This window comes from Panulirus ornatus, chromosome 45 (genome assembly GCF_036320965.1).
Source record: "Panulirus ornatus isolate Po-2019 chromosome 45, ASM3632096v1, whole genome shotgun sequence".
Taxonomy (NCBI): Eukaryota; Metazoa; Arthropoda; class Malacostraca; order Decapoda; family Palinuridae; genus Panulirus; species Panulirus ornatus.
In genome coordinates, this window is record NC_092268.1 from 1134606 (window position 1) to 1155706 (window position 21101).

Consider the following 21101-nt stretch of genomic DNA (forward strand, 5'->3'; position numbering starts at 1 on the left):
TTACCTTCCTCTTTAAAACGTAATTTCTGGTATAAAAATCCAAGTTCTGTACGTTATTTCATACTTTATGAGACAGGTTCGAACTTCACTGCTTCACACAAGTAAGAAGAGAAAGTATGAAACACTGCCATCTATGTTTTGGATATGGTACTAAAACTGCCACCTATGTTTTGGATATGGTACTATCACAACACTTCATTAAATCGTCATCTTGATATCATTTACAGTTATATAACCATCAAAGACATTGAAAACCATCTTAATTCCACGCCTGGCATCTAATTAAGGACTCTCAACACCATCAGGAGGTTAGAAAACAGATAATTCCTGTATTTCCTCGTGATGTTGAGTTACCAGCTAGCAATTTGACGCCGTGGCCAGGTCGTGCCAGAGTTTCCAGGGACGGTATAAATTCCATGAGCCAAGATGGCCATTTGCTGGTAGGAGCCGCTGACGGGGAGGACCTACGCGTGACACACCCTCCATCAAACCCTTATTTTAAGGTTAGTATATGCAAATTGTTCGAGAAATTTGTTGACCAGATGTAATGTTATGCATAAGGGTCAAAGTGGAGTGTCATAAAGTGTTATTTTTACGGTAATTAGCAGAGATATGGCTGGCTTGACCTACGGTCCTTCTGTTAACCCATGCGGGAAGTGGCACACACACACACACGTGTATATATATATATATAATATATATATATATATATATATATATATATATATATATATATATATATATATATATGCATGCATCTGATCCCGGTTATGAGTTCATTTAAATCAAGTTTGAGGACATTGGAGAGGCTCTGGTGTGTATGTGTGAACCATCGTAATGATCGTTTGGTAGTTTCGTTGTGTTGTTCTGCTGCTAAAACGAAGCGCCAAGTTTATTTTCCACTTGATATTCACACTACACCTCATGTTCGGCCATGGCTCAAGACAGTTGTTATCCTAACGAGGATAAAATGGGTCATTTCGACCAACTAAAGCTAAGATAAGGCTTGATGGCCGGACGCCATCTTGTTTCCGACAAGGGCCCAAATGTCATTATTTACGTTATTACTATTACAAAATAACACACCCAATCCTTTCCTATCTTCATCTTGCCGTCGATAATGACCTAATGACCAGAATTACCAGCAAAATGCAATGATATAGTGTGCGGTGATGATGAGGGAATAAAGCCAGTAGAGCAATAATTGTACTTATATATATACGTTAACACAGCCATGACGGTTAATGAAGAACAAGTTAATATCTAAGGTTAATGTGTTTAATTACCATGTCATTTTAACGTTAAAATCTAAGGTTAATGCCAAAATAGTAATTTTACCGTCTTACAATAAATAATGGATTCTTATGATGTCGTCTAAGGTCAATTTCGCGTTAAAGATTTAATGTAAATCCTGTGATTATTAGTTTTTCACACTGGGGTCAAGGTTGAGTGTTGCCTTAGTTTGTATATATTGCTACACACAACACAAATGTCAACACATGATCATCATCTCGGGTTCCAGGATGATGAGGCGGGCCAGCCACACCAAGGAGTCGACCCCAAGCTGGATCCCAACCTGATCCCTCACACCACTTAACATCCTCGTATATACTCGAGATTATTGACATGACAACACACATCACTTACGTCAATCTGGTTCACGAAGAATTGACACCTCTTTGTTTCCCCGCAGGTCACTGTGACTCCTTGAACCGGCTTCTGGGCTCGAGCACGACTTACACGGAGGAGCACGTCTTGACAGCTTCTCCTCCAGCTCACTAGTGATCAGATCCTGAACCTGTTGACTCGTATAAATAATGTAAGTATAAGAAACAGCATCCGATCCCATGTAACAACATTGGATATCTTTACTTTGGCTCTTATCCCATTGAATCTGATGCGCTCGTACGTCTTTTGATGGGTGACGTAGAATGCACCATGTATTTTGTTATAATGAGTTCTATTTAACTTTTATCATTGGATTTTATTATTAAATACCTCAAAATGTGTTAATAATAAATTGTTTTTAACAATTTTTTTATATAGTTGGTACACAGCCAACATGGTGCATTTGACCATAGCCTATTGTGATTGATGTCAACACAATAATAAGTTACATATGAAAACCATACAGAGATGACCCTTATGGTGTGATCGGCCCTTACTCTTAGCCTCCATCTATCACATACTCTTCTAAACTCAGTCACAAAATTCTGTACTCGCTCAAATATATCAATGCTGTATCATAACAAACAATAACTGACTGACTTTTCATGTCCCTCTCATCCCCTACAGACTTCATATTCGCCCTTCTCTCTTAGATTCTTACATATTCTTGTCACACCAACTCATATATAAACACCCATGGGGACATCACACCCTTCCCCCTGCATAATCCAGTCATTCCTGACCATCTTTCCTAATCACATATGTACACTTGTGTATATCCCTCTTTCTAAACTAGACATTCCCAATAACCAGTCCTTTTTCAGCACACAACTGCACAAGCTGTACACCATTTCCACTGATAAAACATTTCCAGCAATTTGTCGTAGTCAAGTGGATGATTACACCAGTGTTGGCCTTCCACCTGAGCAGCTTCCTGTGCCTCTGGTGACCTGGACTTTCCACCCAACCTCTGGGATCCTGGACTCTGAGCTAGGTCAGTGACGTGGCCACCTTGGTTGTGTCCTGGACCTCTGAGTTGCTATATTCTTGGTCCTGGACCCCCTAGTCTTACCTGATGTATCAGATTAATTTCCTGATGAAGTGCCTGACAACCCTGGTATACACCAACTCTGTATCTAATTTTACAGTAAAATTTCATTCAGTAACATAAAAAAATAAATTTTTACAATTATCATTGTAAAATTTTTTGATGATACTGAATGAAATTTTACTGTAGAATTAGACAGTGTTGGTGTATACCAGGGTTGTCAGGCACTTCATCTGGAAATTAATCTGATACATCAGGTAAGACTAGGGGGTCCAGGACCAAGAATATAGCAACCCAGGGGTCCAGGACACAACCAAGGTGGCCACGTCACTGACCTAGCTCAGAGTCCAGGATCCCAGAGGTTGGGTGGAAAGTCTAGGTCACCTGGAATCCAGGTCACCAGAGGTCCAGGAGGCTGTTCTGGTGTCCATAGGTACAAGGAGCTGCTCGGGTGGAAGGCCACCACTATTCAATATTAGCACGCGCTTCTTATAGAGGCTTACGACCAATATCACCTTGCTTGGTACATTCTCGAAAAAAGGTCACTTACATTCTTGTGGCTATCAACAAAGAAGCTGCTTGTTAATAAAAAAAAATATGCTATGATACACTGTAATAAGCATAAATACTGTCCCTTCTCATTTTAAAGAATTACTATTGTACTGTATATTTGTACATCAATTTAGAAAATATTCTTTTACCAAAAAATACAATAGCCCTATAATATAAACTGATCTTTTATGGTACAAATATATATGTATTGTTATGTGGTGTGTGAAGTGAGAGGGTCAGGGTGAATAGTTTGGTTAAGAGAGGTGGTGAAAGCCTTGCGGAAGATGAAAACCAGAAAGGTGGCAGGTTTGGAGGGTACTGCAGTTGAATTTATTAAGAAATGGGGTGACTGTGTTGTTGATTGGTAATGTATGTGTGAATCATGGTGAAGTGGCTGAGGATTGGCAGAATGCATGTTTATTGCCACTGTACAAAGGCAAAGGGGATATTAAATTGTATGGGAGGGCATTGATTGAGAGGGTGAAGACATGTACATAGCATCAGATTGGGGCTGAGCTGTAAGGTTTCAGAAGTGGCAGAGGACGTGTGGATCAGGTGTTTGCTTTGAAGAATGTGTGTCAGAAATACTTAGAAAAACAGATGGATCTGTATGTAGCATTTATGGATCTTGAGAAGGCATATGATAGGGTTGATAGAAATGCTTTGTGGAAGATCTTAAGAGTACATGGTGTGGGAGAAAGGCTGCGAGAAGCAGTGAAAAGTTTTTATCAATGGTGTAAGGCATATGTATGAGTTGGAGAGGAGAGTGATTGGTTCCCAGTGAAGGTCAGTCTGCAGCAGGGGTGTGTGATGTCCCCATGGTTGTTTAATTTGTTTATGGATGGGGTGGTTAGGGTGGTAAATGCAGGAGTTTTGCAAAGAGGGGCAAGTATGCAATCTGTTGGGATGAGAGGACCTGGGAAGTGAGTCGGTTTTTGTTCACTGATGATACAGCACTGGTGGCTGATTTGATTGAGAGACTGCAGAAGTCTTGGAAATGTTTGAGGACAGTATGTGGTGTGAGGTGGTTTGACTGGGTAAGTAATGAAAGGGTAAGAGATGTGTGGTAATAAATAGTGTAGTTGAGAAAGAGCAGATGAAAGCGTGTTGAAATGCTTTGGATACATGGAGAGAATGAGTAAGGAAAAGCTGACAAAGAGGATATATGTATCAGAGGTGGAGGCAACAAGAAGTGGGAGACCAAACTGGAGGTGGGAGGATGGAGTGAAAAAGAGTTTGAGCAATTGGGGCCTGAACTTACAGGAGGGTGAGAGGCATGCAAAGAGTAGCATGAATTGGAATGATGCAGTATACCAGGGTCAACGTGCTATCAGTGTACTGAACCAGGACAAGTGAAACGTCTGGGGTAATCCACGGAATGGTCTGTAGGGCCCGGATGCGGATAGGGAGCTGTGGTTTTGGTGCATTACACATGACAACTAGAGACTGAGTGTGAATGAATGTGGCCTTTTTTGTCTGTTTTCCTGGCACTACCGTGCTGACATGGGGAAGCAATGCTGTTTCCTGTGGGGTGGGGCGCCTGGAATGGATGAAGGCAAGCAAGTGTGAAAATGTACTTGTATATGTGTATATGCTGATATGCACGTGTATGTGCATTTATGTATATAATGTGTATATGAGTGGATGGGTCATTCTTTGTCTTTTTCCTGACGCTACCTTCTAACTAGCAGCACATCTCTATAGTCTTACACTAAGTAAGTCCACCTGCTGCACTAGAAACATCTCTATGACCTATTTCATCCTTATCCTAGTTCTACACACTACTTGGCACACACACACACACACACACACACACACACACACATCTGTATTCACATTGTCCTCCAAACCTGAGTTTGTATCTAACCCTCTTTCAATTTGTACATCTGTTATACTGTTTTGTGGTCTTTCTTCATTGTCCAAGTCTCATTCACTAGTCTCTTAAAACCTGTTTATTGCATCATATAGTCCCTGAATTTATCATCTCGTATGAACTCGTCCAACCTCTGATTCGCTGTTTCTTTATGACAGGTCTTGTCTCTAAGAGTATTTGCTTTGATCGTTAACATGTTTCCTTCCAATGGGTCAAGATCTTTTAGCTGTCTTACTGTAGCACCATGCACCTTTCAAATTCCTGATTCTTCTATTTTTCTTTTCAAGTGAGACACCTATCTCTATAGAATTCCACATATACAAACTATATTACGGGGCTTTAACTGTCTGTCAGGTATCATTAGTTGAGGAATAACATTCATGCTTGTCCCACAGTCAACCTGAAATTTCACCTTATTGCTTACCTCCATTGATGTCATGATGGCTTCATTGCTGAGTCGTGTTGAAAGCTTCATAAAATACACGACATCGGGGTCGTCCTTCGTGGATGCCATAATGGCCTCATCGTTGCATCATGTCGAAAGCTTGTAACACACAGGAAATTGGGGTTGGCTTTTCTATCAGGATCCTCTTGAATACCACTGACCATACTTCTAAAACCCTTGCCTGGTTTTGATCTGCGTGTAATTGCAAAGTGATTCTTCTCCATGCATATGCTACAGGTCTTGCTATATGCCGGGCATTCTTCTGTCTTCCCAAATATGCTTGTTGCTAAAGAATTTGCATTCCTTCATTGGCGTGTGTGACCAGGCATGGTCCTCATGTTTAATGTTTCATTTCATTTGTCTTCCTTCATGGGTTTCTAGGTCACCTTGTTAACAGCGTCTGGTCATACACCATGATATACTGCCATCTGCTGCTTATGTGCCATACAGATTTTCATCCTCTTTAAAGAATTTCTCACAGAGTAAGTCATCTGAGTGTCCAAGTACTAATCTTTCATCTAACATTCCTTGGATGGATTCCCGAATCTGGTGATAGGTGAATCTTGCAATTCTCCTGTCTGTTCTCCACACTTTCGAAATCTATTTGTCTGCCAGTTCATTCTTCGTTGCTGGTAAAATTTGCCATCAAATTTGGCAAGTACATTTTTTAGCCACTTGTTTAGGCTGGTTATCTATCTACTGGTGCTGGGAACATAATGAATTACACATCTCTTATAAATAGCTCCACCAAAGGTTACAAGTACTGCAGCTTTCTCCTCATCGGGTTTCTTCTTTAAAACCTTCTTCTATAATAGAGGGTAATACATTTTTGTTTATAGGTCTTCAGAGATCTTTCATTGTCAACTGTTAGGTTTATTTTGTTGGGAATGTATGAGTTACTGCCGTTTGCACCACCACTTGATCTTGCTTCAAATCATCACAACATGAGCTTGTCATTTTTCTCCAGTTGTTTCTAGTCTGTCATGACAAATGGTGCTTTTACAGCTGCCAGTATGTTTTTGTACAGGTTTGTACATCTCCCAGAGGCATAATATTCTGGAAGAGATAGAGAGATGAACTGACATGGGTTGCCATTCTCCATAAACAGGTCACTTATATTCTTTTGGATGTGACCAAAACAGCTGATTGATTATAGAAAACATGATAATAGAATGTAATAAACACAATTATACTGTTGTAAATCCTAAGGTAGCATACAGGATAGGAGTAGGTCATTTTGATATATAAATAGGATCACTTCTATTGTAAATTCTAAGGTAACATATAGAAAAGGAGTTGGTCATTTTAATATAAAAACTGGATAATTTCTATGATAGTCTTATTAGTATTGTAAATCCTAACGTAACATACAGGATACGAGTTGGTCATCTTAATATATATGTAAGATAATTCATGATAGGCTCATTAGTATTGTACATCCTAAGGTAACATATGGGGTGCATTTTCATATAAAGTAGTTGTAGTTATTTGCCGAATTTTATCCACTTGCTTCATAAATTTGATAATATATTCAAAATGGAAAAATTTTTGTGTTGCAGGCAATCATTTCTACAAGATGGCAATGAAGATGAGAAGGAAAACGTTCAAGAAGAATGTCTCAGAGTGCTGCAAATTATACAGTCAAGATACTGCAAGGAATGTTGGCCATGATTTCACCATGGACTAAAAAAATGGTGAGTATGGGAGCTGCTCGTCTAGTTACACTCTTGGTATCAAAGTGTATATTTTGCCATTTCTCAGATGTGGATATGAATTTTCTGTCCCCCTCCACTCCTTTCCTCCATCCTTTCTTGACCTTTCTCCTGGACCACCAACCTTTGGGATCCCTGACTCTAGGAAATTTGGTAAGCTAGGTGAAGAATAGCAGTGAAATTGCTGTGGAGTGGGTCTGGAAAGGCATGGTATAATGGTCAAAAGCCTGATAATTTGACAAGAGCAGTACAGAATAAGATCCTTTGTATAAGGAAAAGGGGATGGAGATTGAATGTAAGAATTACAGGGGAATGTCTAACAGAATAGAAGTTAAGTAATAATGTGAATTCCAAATACAGTTCTGTTAAAAGTGTACTTGTCTCGGTGGTATTTGTACTCCAAATTGTAATGATATAGGAAAGAGAAGCCTTGTCATGTTTCAGAGGATGAGGAAATTTTATGATATTTGAGCCTTCTTTTTGGGAAGCTGGGTGACAATTCTACCTCAGGGAACTGGGCGTCCCTGCCCTTTGCCAGCCTGCAGGATTAGTAGCAGGAATGCTAGCTCTGTAAATTCAAATCCTTCAAAAGATGTATAACTAAAAGCACTTGATACCCACTTTGTTTAATGAGAATGGAGCAAATGATGATAGATGCTACGCGTCAGTATTTAAGGGCAATCGATGAGAACTAGATGCCACCGTAAAACTATGGGCTTAAGTCCATACATTGAACTGATCAGTTAAAATCTAATGCCAAACACAGGTCCTTGTAGCAGTCTTAAATATAATTTTGTATGTATACAGTTTATATACTCTTAAAATGATTATACTAACTGCATTTGATGCTTGTCAGGTGGATGAGTACGCCGCTGTTGGTAAACCATCTTAGCAGCCTCGTCGTCCCATGGTCAACTGGACTCCAAGCCAACCAGACCCATGGCCATTGGGCCCCTGGCCAACTGGACCCTTGGCCAAGTGGACCCTTGGCCAACTGGAACCTTGGCCAACTGGACCCCTGGCCAACTGGACCCCTGGCCTACTGGACTCCTGATCAACTGTACCTCTGCTGTTTATGGTCAAGCTGAAAGGAAAGATGATAAGTTCTCTCTCTCTCTCTCCCCCAGTGGCTGCTGCTTCTGCAGGGTGGTGGCAGTGTTCTACTGAAAGCAAATATTATTATTACCCTTTACTCCCACCGTAGCCACCAAATACTTCATCCCCCAATGACCTAAACCTGTTGTTGCTGCTGCTGCAGTTGTTGTTGCAGCAGTGGGGGTAGAGCAAGGGTGTTATTACCCTCCCTCCTGCACCTCTCCCTCTCCCCTGCCCCCATCCACCTTCCCCTACCCTCCTCCCACCCACCCTCCCCCCCCCAAAGCCCTCTCCCCTACCCCCCCATTTCTTGGGGACCCCTCCCACCCACCGACCTCTTCCCCCTTCCTACCCACCTAACCCCCATCTCCTTCCCCCCACCTCCTCCCCTCAACCCACCCAATCCAACCCCCTTTCTCTACCCCCGCTGTGGCTAATGATGCTGCTGCTGTTGCTACTGCTCATTCTGTAAACATACATAAAATCAGTGTCCCCTTCACCCACCCTCTTGCTCTATTCTTGCCCCAAACCTTCCACCTCTTCCTCTTACTGCTTCTGCTGCTGTTGTTGTTCAATCTGTTAACGTAAAGAAGTAAATTAATATCTTCTTCCACACACTTGCTCTGCTCTCGTATCCTTCACTCATGCCCATCCAGCTGCTGCTACTGGTGTTGAGATTTCTGGTGGGGATAAATATAGCAAAGTATTCATTATGATACCGGGGATGTAACCATAAGGAACACCCCTGATTCCTCCTTTATGAAGTCCTGGTAAGATGGACATTTATGTTCCTTGGAGTACACCTGAACCTTCTTCCTCAGAGTGGTTGCCATCATCAACACTGCTCTACTGAAGGCCTCCTCCTCAACTGGACCCCTCACCTACTGGACCCCAAGAAGACTGGACTCCTGGCCAACTGGATATACCTGACACCAGATCCCTCCTGGAACTCCCATCCTTACATCCCTCCCTTGCATGCACCATTCCACGCAGTCTTCCACTATTTCTCTCCCACCAGTATTCCTCTACCCTATTTCTCCATGTCACACCAACCCCTTTCATTGTACTATTATACAGTGAACTTTCCTTGTAAACTTCCAGTCTTCCATTCTTTCCACATGCCGAAACCACCTTAAAGTATCATGTTTCACCCATTCTACAACTCCATAATTCATTCCCTATACACCCTTTCATTTTCTTCATTCCATCTAGTCACATCACAAGCTCTTCTCAAATGATTCATTTCCATGGCCTGAATTCTTGACCTCTGTGACACATTCCATGCCAACGTTTCAGTTGCATAGGTCAGGGTTGGGAAAACTATACTGTCCCTTAATCCTCTCCTCACTTCCATACTTATACCTCTACCCTTCATTCTTCTATTAAGGGTCTCAATGACTCTTGTACCCTGAACTGCTCTCTCCCTTGTCTCTCCTTCCATATCACCACACTTACCCAAGATGGCTCCTAGATACTTAAATTCTCTCTTCCAGTCTCTTTCCCCCCATATCCAAAGCATAATTTAGCCCACAAAATCTATACTTTCACTCTGTTTCCTTTCAAACATCATTACTTTACTTTTACTTGCATTTACCTTTAATTGCCTATCCTTACACACATCATAAAACACACAACTTCAGCAACTCCTCTTCACTCTTCGCAAACAACTCAGTATTATCTGCAAACAGGCTTGCTACTAGCCACCATATCTCACTGCCACACTCCATCTCTGCACCCCTTTTCCCGAGTTTTGCTTTCATCTCAGATTCAGGTGAGAAACTGCTGAAGTTGGTGACTGAGTTTGGTAAAGTGTGTGAAAGAAGAAAGTTGAGAGTAAATGTGAATAAGAGCAAGGTAGGGTTGGGGGACAAGTTAATTGGGAGGTAAGCTTGCAGGAAAAAAAACAGAGGAAGTGAAGTGTTTTAGATATCTGGAAGTGGATTTAGCAGCAGATGGAACCATGTAAGCAGAAGTGAGTCACAGGGTGGGGGAGGGGACAAAGGTTCTGGGAGCATTGAAGAATGTGTGAAAGGTGAGAAAGTTATCTTGGAGAGCAAAGATGGGAATGTTTGAAGGAATAGTGGCTCCAACAACGTTATATGGTTGCAAGGCTTGGGCTATAGATAAGGTTGTGTGGAGTAGGGTGGGTGTGTTCGAAATGAAATGTCAGAGGACAATATGTAGTGTGAGGTGGTTTGATCGAATAAGCAATGAAAGGGTAAGAGAGATGGGTGGATATAAAAAAAGTGTGGTTGAGAGGGCAGAAGAGGGTGTGCTAAAATGGTTTGGTCACATGGAGAGAACAAGTGAGGAAAAATTGACAATGAGGATATATGTGTGGAGGGAATGAGAAGTGGGAGACCAAGTTGGAGGTGGAAGGATAAAGTGAAAAAGATTTTTAGCGATCAGGGCCTGAACATATAGGAGGGTGAAATACGTGTAAGGAATAGAGTGAACATGCTGTCAATGGATTGAACCAGGACATGTGAAGCACCTGGGTAAACCATGGAAAGTTTTGTGGGGCCTGGATGTGGAAAGGGAGCTGTGCATTACACGTGACAGCCAGACTGAGTGTGAACGAATGTGGCCTTCGTTGTGGCAGGGTGGCAGTGGGAATGGATTGAAGGCATGTACATGTCTGTGTATGTATATGTATGTACACGTTGAAATGTATAGGTATGTATATGTCTGTGTGTGGATGTTTATGTATATACATGTGTATGTGGGTGGGTTGGGCCATTCTTTTGTCTGTTACCTTGCGCTACCTCACTAATGCGGGAAACAGTGACAAAATATATCAAAATAATAATATAATGTGTGTGTGTGTGTGTGTGTGTTTGTGGAGGGTGAGAACGATATCTCAGAGCAAAAATGGGTATGTTTGAATGAAGAGTAGTCCCAACAATGTTATGTGGTTGCGAAGCATGGGCTATAGATAGGGTTGTGTGAAGGAGGGTAGATGTGTTGGAAATGAAATGTCAGAAGACAATATGTGATGTGTGGTGGTTTGATCGAGTAAGTAATGAAAGGGTAAGAGAGATGTGTGGTAATAAAAAGAGTGTGGTTGAGGGAGCAGAAGAGGGTGTGTTGAAATGGTTTGGACACATGGAGAGAATGAGCAACAAAAGATCGACAAAGAGGATTCATGTGTCAGAGGTGCAGGGAACAAGAAGCAGGAGACCAAATTGGAGATGCAAGGATGGACTGAAAAAGATTTTGAGCGATCAGGGCCCGAGCATACAGTTGGGTAAAAGGCATGCAAGGAATAAAGTAAATTGGAATGATGTGGTGTACTGGGGTCAACATGCTGTCAGTAGATTGAACCAGGGCATGTAAAATGTCTAGGGTAAATCATGGAAAGGTCTGTGGGGCCTGGATGTGGAAAGGGAGCTGTGGCTTCGGTGCATTACACATGACAGCTAGAGACTGAGTGTGAACGAATGTGGACTTTTTGTCTTTTCCTGGCACTACCTCGCTGGAGAAGGGAAGGGGGGATGCTGTTTCTGTGTGGCGAGGTAGTGACAGGAATGGACGTAGGCAGCAATTATGAATAAGTACATGTGTATTTCTCTGTGTTTGTATATGTATGTATATTTTGAAATGCATATGAATGTATATGTGCGTTTACATACACATGTATACGTGAGTAGTTAGGCAACTCTTCATCTGTGCAACCTTGCTGATGCATGTCATAGAAGGTGACTAAAGGGAGTGGGAGCGGGGAACTAGAAACCCTCCCCTCCTTGTATTTCAACTTTCTAAAAGGGGAAACAGAAAAAGGAGTTACGTGGGGAGTGCTCATCCTCCTTGAAGGCTCAGATTGGGGTGTCTAAATGTGTGTGGATGTAACCAAGATGAGAAAAAAGGAGAGATATATGGTATGTTTGAGGAAAGGAACCTGGATGTTTTGGCTCTGAGTGAAACGAAGCTCACGGGTAAAGGGAAAGAGTGGTTTGGGAAAGTGTTGGGAGTAAAGTCATGAGCTGGTGAGAGGACAAGAGCAAGAGAAGGAGTAGCACTACTCCTGAAACAGGAGTGGTGGGAGTATGTGAGAGAGTGTAGGAAAGTAAACTCTAGATTGATATTGATAAAACTGAAAGTGGATGGAGAGATATGGGTGGTTATTGGTGCATATGCACCTGGGCATGAGAAGAAAGATCATGAGAGGCAAGTGTTTTGCGAGCAGCTGAGTGAGTGTGTTAGTAGTTTTGATGCACTAGACCGGGGTATAGTGATGGGTGATTTGAATGAAAAGGTGAGTAATGTGGCAGTTGAGGGAATAATTGATGTACATGGGGTGTTCAGTGTTGTAAACGGAAATGGTGAAGAGTTTGTAGATTTGAGTGCTGAAAAAGGACTGGTGATTGGGAATACCTGGTTTAAAAAGAGCTATAAGTATATGTATGTAAGTAGGAGAGATGGCCAGAGAGTGTTATTGGATTACGTGTTAACTGATAGGCGCATGAAAGAGAGACTTTTGGATGTTAATGTGCTGAGAGGTGCAACTGGAGGGATGTCTGATCATAATCTAGTGGAGGAGAAGGTGAAGATATGTAGAGGTCTTCAGAAAAGAAGAGAGAATGTTCGGGCGAAGAGAGCAAGAGAGCTTGGGAAGGAGACTTATGTGAGGAAGTACCAGGAGAGAGTGAGTGCAGAATGGAAAAAGGTGAGAGCAAAGGACCTAAGGGGAGTAGAGGAGGAATGGGATATATTTAAGGAAGCAGTGATGGCTTGCGCAAAAGATGCTTGTGGCATGAGAAGTGTGGGAGGTGGGCAGATTAGAGAGGGTAGTGAGTGGTGGGATGAAGAAGTAAGATTATTAGAGAGAAGAGACACATTTGGACGAGTTTTGCAGGGAAATGGTGCAAATGACTGGGAGATGTATAAAAGAAAGTGGCAGGAGGTCTAGAGAAATGTACATGAGGAGAAAAAGAGCAAATGAGAGTTGGGGTGAGAGAGTATCATTAAATTTTAGGGAGGATAAAAAGATGTTTGTGAGGCCTGGGTGTGGAAATGGAGCTGTGGTTTTGGTGCATTATACATGACAGCTAGAGACTGAGTGTGAACAAATGTGGCCTTTGTTGTCTTTTCCTAGCACTACCTCGCGCACATGCGGGGAGATGGGTTGTCATTTTATGTGTGGCAGGGCGGCAACAGGAATGAATAAGGGCAGCATGAATAATGTACATGTGTATATATGTATATGTCTGTGTATGTATATATATGTATACGTTAAACTGTATAGGTATGTATATGTGCATGTGTGGACGTGTATGGCTATACGTGTGTATGTGGGTGGGTTGGGCCATTCTTTCATCTGTTTCCTTGTGCTACCTCGCTAATGCGGGAGACAGTGACAAAGTATAATAATATAATAATAATATGTAGAGGCATTTGGATGAGTTTTGCAGGGAAATAGTGCAAATGACTGGGAGAAGAATAAAAGAAAGAGGCAGGAGGTCAAGAAAAAGGTGCAAGAAATGAAAAAGAGGGCAAATGAGAAATGGGGTGAAAGAGTATCATTAAATTTTAGGAAGAATAAAAAGATGTTTTGGAAGGAGGTAAATAAAGTGCGTAAGATGAGAGAACAAATGGGAACATCGTTGAGAGGTAATAACAAGTAGTGGTGATGTGAGAAGGAGATGGAGTGAGTATTTCGAAGGTTTGTTGAATGTGTTTGATGATAAAAGTGGCAGATATAGGGTGTTTTGGATGAGGTGGTGTGTGAAGTGAGAGGGTTAGGGAGAATGATTTGGTAAACAGAGTAGAGGTAGTAAAAGCTTTGTGGAAGATGAAAGCCAGCAAGACTGCGGGTTTGGATGGTATTGCAGTGGAATTTATTAAAAAAGGAGGTGAATTTGTTGTTGACTGGTTGGTAAATATATTTAAAGTATGTATGACTCATGGTGAGGTGCCTGAGGATTGGCAGAATGCATGCATAGTGCCATTGTACAAAGGCAAAGGGGATAAAGGTGAGTGCTAAAATTACAGAGTATAAGTTTGTTGAGTATTCCTGGGAAATTATATGGGAGGGTATTGACTGAGAGGGTGAAGGCATGTACAGAGCATCAGATTGGGGAAGAGCAGCATGGTTTCAGAAGTGGTAGAGGATGTGTGGATCAGATGTTTGCTTTGAAGAATGTACGTGAGAAATACTTAGAAAAGCAAATGGATTTGTATGTAGCATTAATGGATCTGAAGAAGGCATATGATAGAGTTTATAGAGATGCTCTGTGGAAGGTTTTAAGAATATATGGTGTGGGAGGCAAGTTGTTAGAAGCAGTGAAAAGTTTTTATCGAGGAAGTAAGGCATGTGTGCAAGTGGGAACAGAGGAAAGCGATTGGTTCTCAGTAAATGTAGGTTTGCGGCAGGGGTGCGTGACGTGTCCATGGCTGTTTAATTTGTTTATGGATGGGGATGTTAGGGAGGTGAATGCAAGAATTTTGAAGAGAGGGGCAAGTATGCAGTCTGTTGTGGATGAGAGAGCTTGGGAAGTGAGTCACTTGTTGTTTGCTGATGATACAGCGCTGGTGGCTGATTCATGTGAGAAACTGCAGAAGCTTGTGACTGAGTTTGGTAAAGTGTGTGAAAGAAAGCAGGGTAAATGTGAATAAGAGCAAGGTTATTGGGTACAGTAGGGTTGAGGGACAAGTCAAGTGGGAGGTAAGTTTGAATGGAGAAAAACCGGAGAAAGTGAAGTGTTTTTGATATCTGGGAGTAGATATCTGGGCATAGATATCTCGGAGTTTATTTTGACAGTGGATGGAACCATGGAAGCAGAAGTGAGTCACTGGGTGGGGGAGAGGGCGAAAGTTCTGGGAGCATTGAAAAATGTGTGGAAGGCGAGAACATTATCTTGGAAAGCAAAAATGGGTACGTTTGAAGAAATAGTGGTTCTAACAATGTTATATGGTTGCGAGGCGTGGGCTACAGATAGAGTTGCGTGGAGTAGGGTGGATGTGTTGGAAATGAGATGTTTGAGGAAAATACGTGGTGTGAGGTGGTTTGATCGAGTAAGTAATGAAAGGGCAAGAGAGATGTGTGGTAATAAAGAGTGTGGTTGAAAGAGCAGATGAGGGTGTTCTGAAATGGTTTGGTCAATTGGAGAGAATGAGTGAGGAAAGATTGACAAAGAGGATGTATGTGTCAGAGGTGGATGGAACAAGAAGTGGGAGACCAAATTGGTGGTGGAAAGATGGAGTGAAAAAGATTTTGAGTGATCGGGGCCTGAACATACAGGAGGGTGAAAGGTGTGCAAGGAATAGAGTGTATTGGAACGACGTGGTATGCCAGGGTTGACATGCTGTCAATGGATTGAACCAGGGCACGTAAAGCATCTGGGGTAAACCATGGAAAGGTCTGTGGGGTCTGGATGTGGAAAGGAGTTGTGATTATGGTGCATTACACATGACAGCTAGAGACTGAGTGTGAACGAATGTGGCCTTTTTGTCTTTTCCTAGCGCTACCTCGCAGGGGGTTGGGGGTGGATGCTATTTCATGTGTGGCGGGACAGTGAGGGGAATGGTTGTAGGCAGCAAGAATGAATATGTAAATATGTATATATGTATATATATACATAAATATATATATATATATATATATATATATATATATATATATATATATATATATATATATATATATATATACAGAAAAGAAGAGAGAATGTTGGGGTGAAGAGAGTGGTGAGAGCAAGTGAACTTAGGAAGGAGACTTGTGTGAGGAAGTACCAGGAGAGGCTGAGTACAGAATGGAAAAAGGTGAGAACAAAGGACATAAGGGGAGTGGGGGTTGGAATGGAATATATTCAGGGAAGCAGTGATGGCTTGCGCAAAAGATGCTTGTGGCATGAGAAACATGGGAGCTGGGCAGATTAGAAAGGGTAGTGAGTGGTGGGATGAAGAAGTAAGATTATTAGTGAAAGAGAAGAGAGAGGCATTTGGGACGATTTTTGCAGGGAAATAATGCAAATGACTGGGAGATGTATAAAAGAAAGAGGCAGGAGGCCAAGGGAAAGGTGCAAGAGGTGAAAAAGAGGGCAAATGAGAGTTGGGGTGAGAGAGTATCATTAAATTTTAGGGAGGATAAAAAGATGTTTTGGAAGGAGGTAAATAAAATGCGTAAGACAAGGGAACAAAGGGAACTTCAGTGGAGGGGGTTAATGGGGAGGTGATAACAAGTAGTGGTAATGTGAGAAGGAGATGGAGTGAGTATTTTGAAGGTTTGTTGAATGCGTTTGATGATAGAGTGGCAGATATAGGGTGTTTTGGTCGAGGTGGTGTGCAAAGTGAGAGGGTTAGGGAGAAAGCCAGCAAGGCAGTGGGTTTGGATGGATTGCAGTGGAATTTATTAAAAAAGGGGGTGACTGTATTGTTGACTGGTTGGTAAGGTTATTTAATGTATGTATGACTCATGGTGAGGTGCCTGAGGATTGGCGGAATGCTTGCATAGTGCCATTGTACAAAGGCAAAGAGGATAAAAGTGAGTGCTCAAATTACAGAGGTATAAGTTTGTTGAGTATTCCTGGGAAATTATATGGGAGGGTATTGATTGAGAGGGTGAAGGCACGTACAGAGCATCAAATTGGGGAAGAGCAGTGTGATTTCGGAAATGGTAGAGGATGTGTGGATCAGGTGTTTGCTTTGAAGATTGTATGTGAGAAATACTTAGAAAAGCAAATGGATTTGTATGTAGCATTTATGGATCTGGAGAAGGCATATGATAAGAGTTGATAGAGATGCTCTGTGGAAGGTATTAAGAGTATATGGAGTGGGGGCAAGATGTTAGAGGCAGTGAAAACTTTTTATCAAGGATGTAAGGCATGTGTACATGTAGGAAGAGAGGAAAGTGATTGGTTCTCAGTGAATGTTGGTTTGCGGCAGGGGTGTGTGATGTCTCCATGGTGGTTTAATTTGTTTATGGATGGGTTTGTTAGGGAGGTGAATGCAAGAGTTTTGGAAAGAGGGGCAAGTATGCAGTCTGTTGTGGATGAGAGAGCTTGGGAAGTGAGTCAGTTGTTGTTCGCTGATGATACAGCGCTGGTGGCTGATTCATGTGAGAAACTGCCGAAGCTGGTGACTGAGTTTGGTAAAGTGTGTGAAAGAAGAAAGCTGAGAGTAAATGTGAATAAGAGCAAGGTTATTAGGGATAGTAGGGTTGAGGGACAAGTCAATTGGGAGGTAAGTTTGAATGGAGAAAACTGGAGGAAGTGAAGTGTTTTAGATATCTGGGAGTGGATTTGGCAGCAGATAGAACCATGGAAGCGGAAGCGAATCATAGGGTGGGGGAGGAGGCAAAAGTTCTGGGAGCGTTGAAGAATGTGTGGAAGTCGAGAACATTATCTCAGAAAGCAAAAATGGGTATGTTTGAAGGGATCGTGGTTCCGTCAATGTTATATGGTTGCAAGGCATAGGCTATAGATAGAGTTGTGTGGAGGAGGGTGGATGTGCTGGAAATGAGATGTTTGAGGACAATATGAGATGTGAGGTGGTTTGATTGAGTAAGTAATAATAGGGTGAGAGAGAGAGGTGTGGTAATAAAAAGAGTGTGGTTGAGAGAGCAGAAGAGGGTGTTTTGAAATGGTTCGGTCACATGGAGAGAATGAGTGAGGAAAGATTGACCAAGAGGATATATGTGTCAGAGAGGAGGGAACGAGGAGAAGTGGGAGACCAAATTGGAGGGGGAAGAATGGAGTGAAAACGATTCTGAGCAATTGGGGCCTAAACATGTAGAATGGTGAAATACGTGCATAGAATAGAATGGTTTGAAATAATGTGGTTTACTTCTGGTCGACATGCTGTCAATGGACTGAACTAGGGCATGTGAAGTATCCGGAATAAACCATGGAGAGGCCTGTGGGACCTGGATAGGGAGCTGTGGTTTTGGTGCATTACACAACAGCTTGAGAATGAGTGTGAGTGGATATAGCCTTTTTTCATGTTTCCTGTGAGGTGGGATGGTACCGAGAATGAAGACAAACAAGCATGAATATGTATATATGTATATGAATATCCCTGGGGATAGGGGAGAAAGAATACTTCCCACGTATTCCCTGCGTGTCGTAGAAGGCGACTAAAAGGGGAGGGAGCAGGGGGCTGGAAATCCTCCCCTCTTATTATTTTTTTTTAATTTTCCAAAAGAAGGAATAGAGATTTGGGCCAGGTGAGGATATTCCCTTAAAGGCCCAGTTCTCTGTTCTTAACGCTACCTCGCTAACGCGGGAAATGGCGAATAGTTTGAAAGAAAAAAAGAAAGTATATGAATATGTATATGCATATATGTATGTATATATACAAGTGGATGGGTCTTTCTTCATCTGTTTCCTGGCACTTCCTCGCTAATGCAGGAAACAGCGATCAAGTATAATTCAGACATGACTGCATTCCTACATTCACTGCAGTTACCTACCTTTCATATTCCTCCCTGCATTTCTTCTAGTTCATCTTCTGGCTTGCCATTACTTTTACCTCTACATTCTTCCTTGCACCATGCCTCCACCGGACTCCTGGCCGAAGTATTCTGATGAAACGCTTGATGACCATGGTACGTACCTGCAAAATGTTCAGTTTTATAGCAAAATCAATGGATATAATTACAATACATCCAGGCTGTTATATTTGAGTAATAGTCATAAAGAAACATAATGGATGGGATTGTGTCATTTTGTTGTATATGTGGATTGTTTCTAGCGTAGGAATATCAGTAATTGCCATTTTGTCGGAAAAAGTATGTTTTTTTCTTCCAGAAACTTCATATGATTTGATGTTATCAATATTTTTTCTCCCTTTTGCAGGATTGGTTCTGCTTGAGACCTTCAGTAGAGCAGTGTTGATGATGGCACCCACTCTGAGGAAGAAGGTTCAAGTGTTCTCCATGGAACATAAATGTCCATCTCATCAGGACTTCATAAAGGAGGAGTTGGGGGTGCTCCCTATGGTTACACCCCTGGTATCATATGAACACTGTCATGTTTATCCCCAACAGAAATCTCTCGACAACAATAGCATCAGCTGGATGGGCAGGAGTGAAGATGAGAGCGGAGCAATTGGTTGCAAGAAGATACTAATCAATTTTCCTCTTTACGTTGACAGATTGAACAGCAACAGCAGCAGCAGCAGTAAGGGGAGGATGAGAGTTTGGCACGAGAATGAAGCAAGAGTGTGGGGTACAGGGGATGCTAATTCTATTTGTGTTTACAGACTGAGAAGCAGCAACAGTGGCAGCAGCGGCAGCAGCGGAGTAGCAGGAAGGGAGTTGGTTTGGGTGGGAGGGGGGTGGAGGAGGGTGGGAGGGGGGTGGGGGAAGGTAGGCAGGGGGATGGGTGGGTGGGAGGGGTGGGGGGCCGGGGGGTGGGGGAGAGGGCAAGGGGGGAGGTTTGGGAGGGGGGTAGGGGAAGAAGGGTGGGGGTAGTAGGAGAGTGGGAGGTGTGAGAGGGAGGGAAATAACCCCCCATGCTCTACCCCCACTGCTGCAGCAACAAGAGCAGTAGCAGCAGCAGGTTTAGGTAGTAAGGGGGTGAAGGTAGTGGTGGTTTGGTATAGCAGGTAAAGAGTAATAATAATCTTTGTTTTCAGTATGAGCACTGCCACCACCCTACAGCAGTAGCAGCCACTGGAAGAGAGAGACAGAGTACTTGTCATCTTTGCTTTTAGCTTGACCATCAGCAACAAATCTGCTGAGAACATCAATATCTAATGGTCTTGCTTTACATCTTTCAGATTGTGAAGTGGCTGTGAGAGGGAGGGAGAGAGAGAGGTCCAGGAAACAGGCTGCAGTGATGAGAAGACCCAAGAATACATTTGATGTATACATTTGATGTAAAAAAGAAAAGATCAATAAAAAAAATGAAAGGGAGATACATATTTCATTGATCCACAGTACAATGAACTTAGAAAAATACTTATGAAAGCACTGATCAGAAAAATGAGTCTTTGATAGATACTTATGAACTAAAGCCAAGTATTGGAGTTATTTATGAAGAAATTTAATACAATGGGACTTAGATGAATTCTTGAGTTATAAATACTTAGGATAAATTCAACATACTTATATTGTGTAAACATTAGCCTCCTACTTAAGTAAATTATATAATTAACTAATTTCTTAGTATAAAAGAGCCACAGTAATGTGTGAGAGCTCAAGTCCCCATTATGTCATCATTTACTGACTTAGTACTTTATTGAAAGTTTATAGCAGGTTCTATCTTACAAATTTACTTAATTACATGCCATTATCTCTGGCAGTTATCAAAGTTATTCTATTTCAACTTGAGTAAACCTTAGTGTGCTCCTTTCCCCACTTATTCTCAGTGATGGGCAATCTCATAGCCTGTAAATTCATAATTATCCCCAGTAATTTAGGCACCATTAGGCATCTTATGGGATAATTTAATTGTAATTCCCATGTAATTAGCTTCCTTATGTACTTCTAATGCTTCCCTAATAGCATCCATTAGGTAACTTCAACATTCTATGGGATCTCATAAGGTGATTACTCCCTCAGTCTTACTGCAGCTGCCCTTTAATCAAAAATAGCCAGCTCACTTGTAGTTTAAGCTGCTAAGCATGTATGTCATTTGGTGCAAGGGAGTTAATGACAGACAGCCAAATATCTTTAAAATTTCTTCATTGTTTTTTATTGTAGCTGTTTAGGATATAAGTGCTCTACAGCCAATTTCCCTAATCTTTATTATTTTGGAATTCATACAC

General features: G+C 41.9%; 2 long non-coding RNA genes across 16 annotated transcripts in view; one reads left to right on the forward strand and one right to left on the reverse strand.

The window, feature by feature from the left end:
* Positions 1-21101, reverse strand: part of LOC139762969 (uncharacterized) — a 69881-nt gene that overhangs the window by 17628 nt on the left and 31152 nt on the right. For 14 of the 15 annotated variants that reach the window (XR_011715903.1, XR_011715896.1, XR_011715908.1 and 11 more), the window contains 4 exons: positions 18802-18944; positions 8136-8382; positions 5566-6642; positions 1648-1798 (listed from right to left, as the gene is read on the reverse strand). This is a non-coding gene — a long non-coding RNA (uncharacterized lncRNA). Of the gene's footprint in view, positions 1-1647; positions 1806-5565; positions 6643-8135; positions 8383-18801; positions 18945-21101 lie in introns of all 15 variants that reach the window. The other variant, XR_011715901.1, reaches the window with a different exon arrangement.
* Positions 131-16035, forward strand: LOC139762972 (uncharacterized). Its single transcript, XR_011715918.1, has 4 exons — positions 131-503; positions 1694-1819; positions 7146-7280; positions 8155-16035. It is a non-coding gene; the product is annotated as an uncharacterized lncRNA (long non-coding RNA).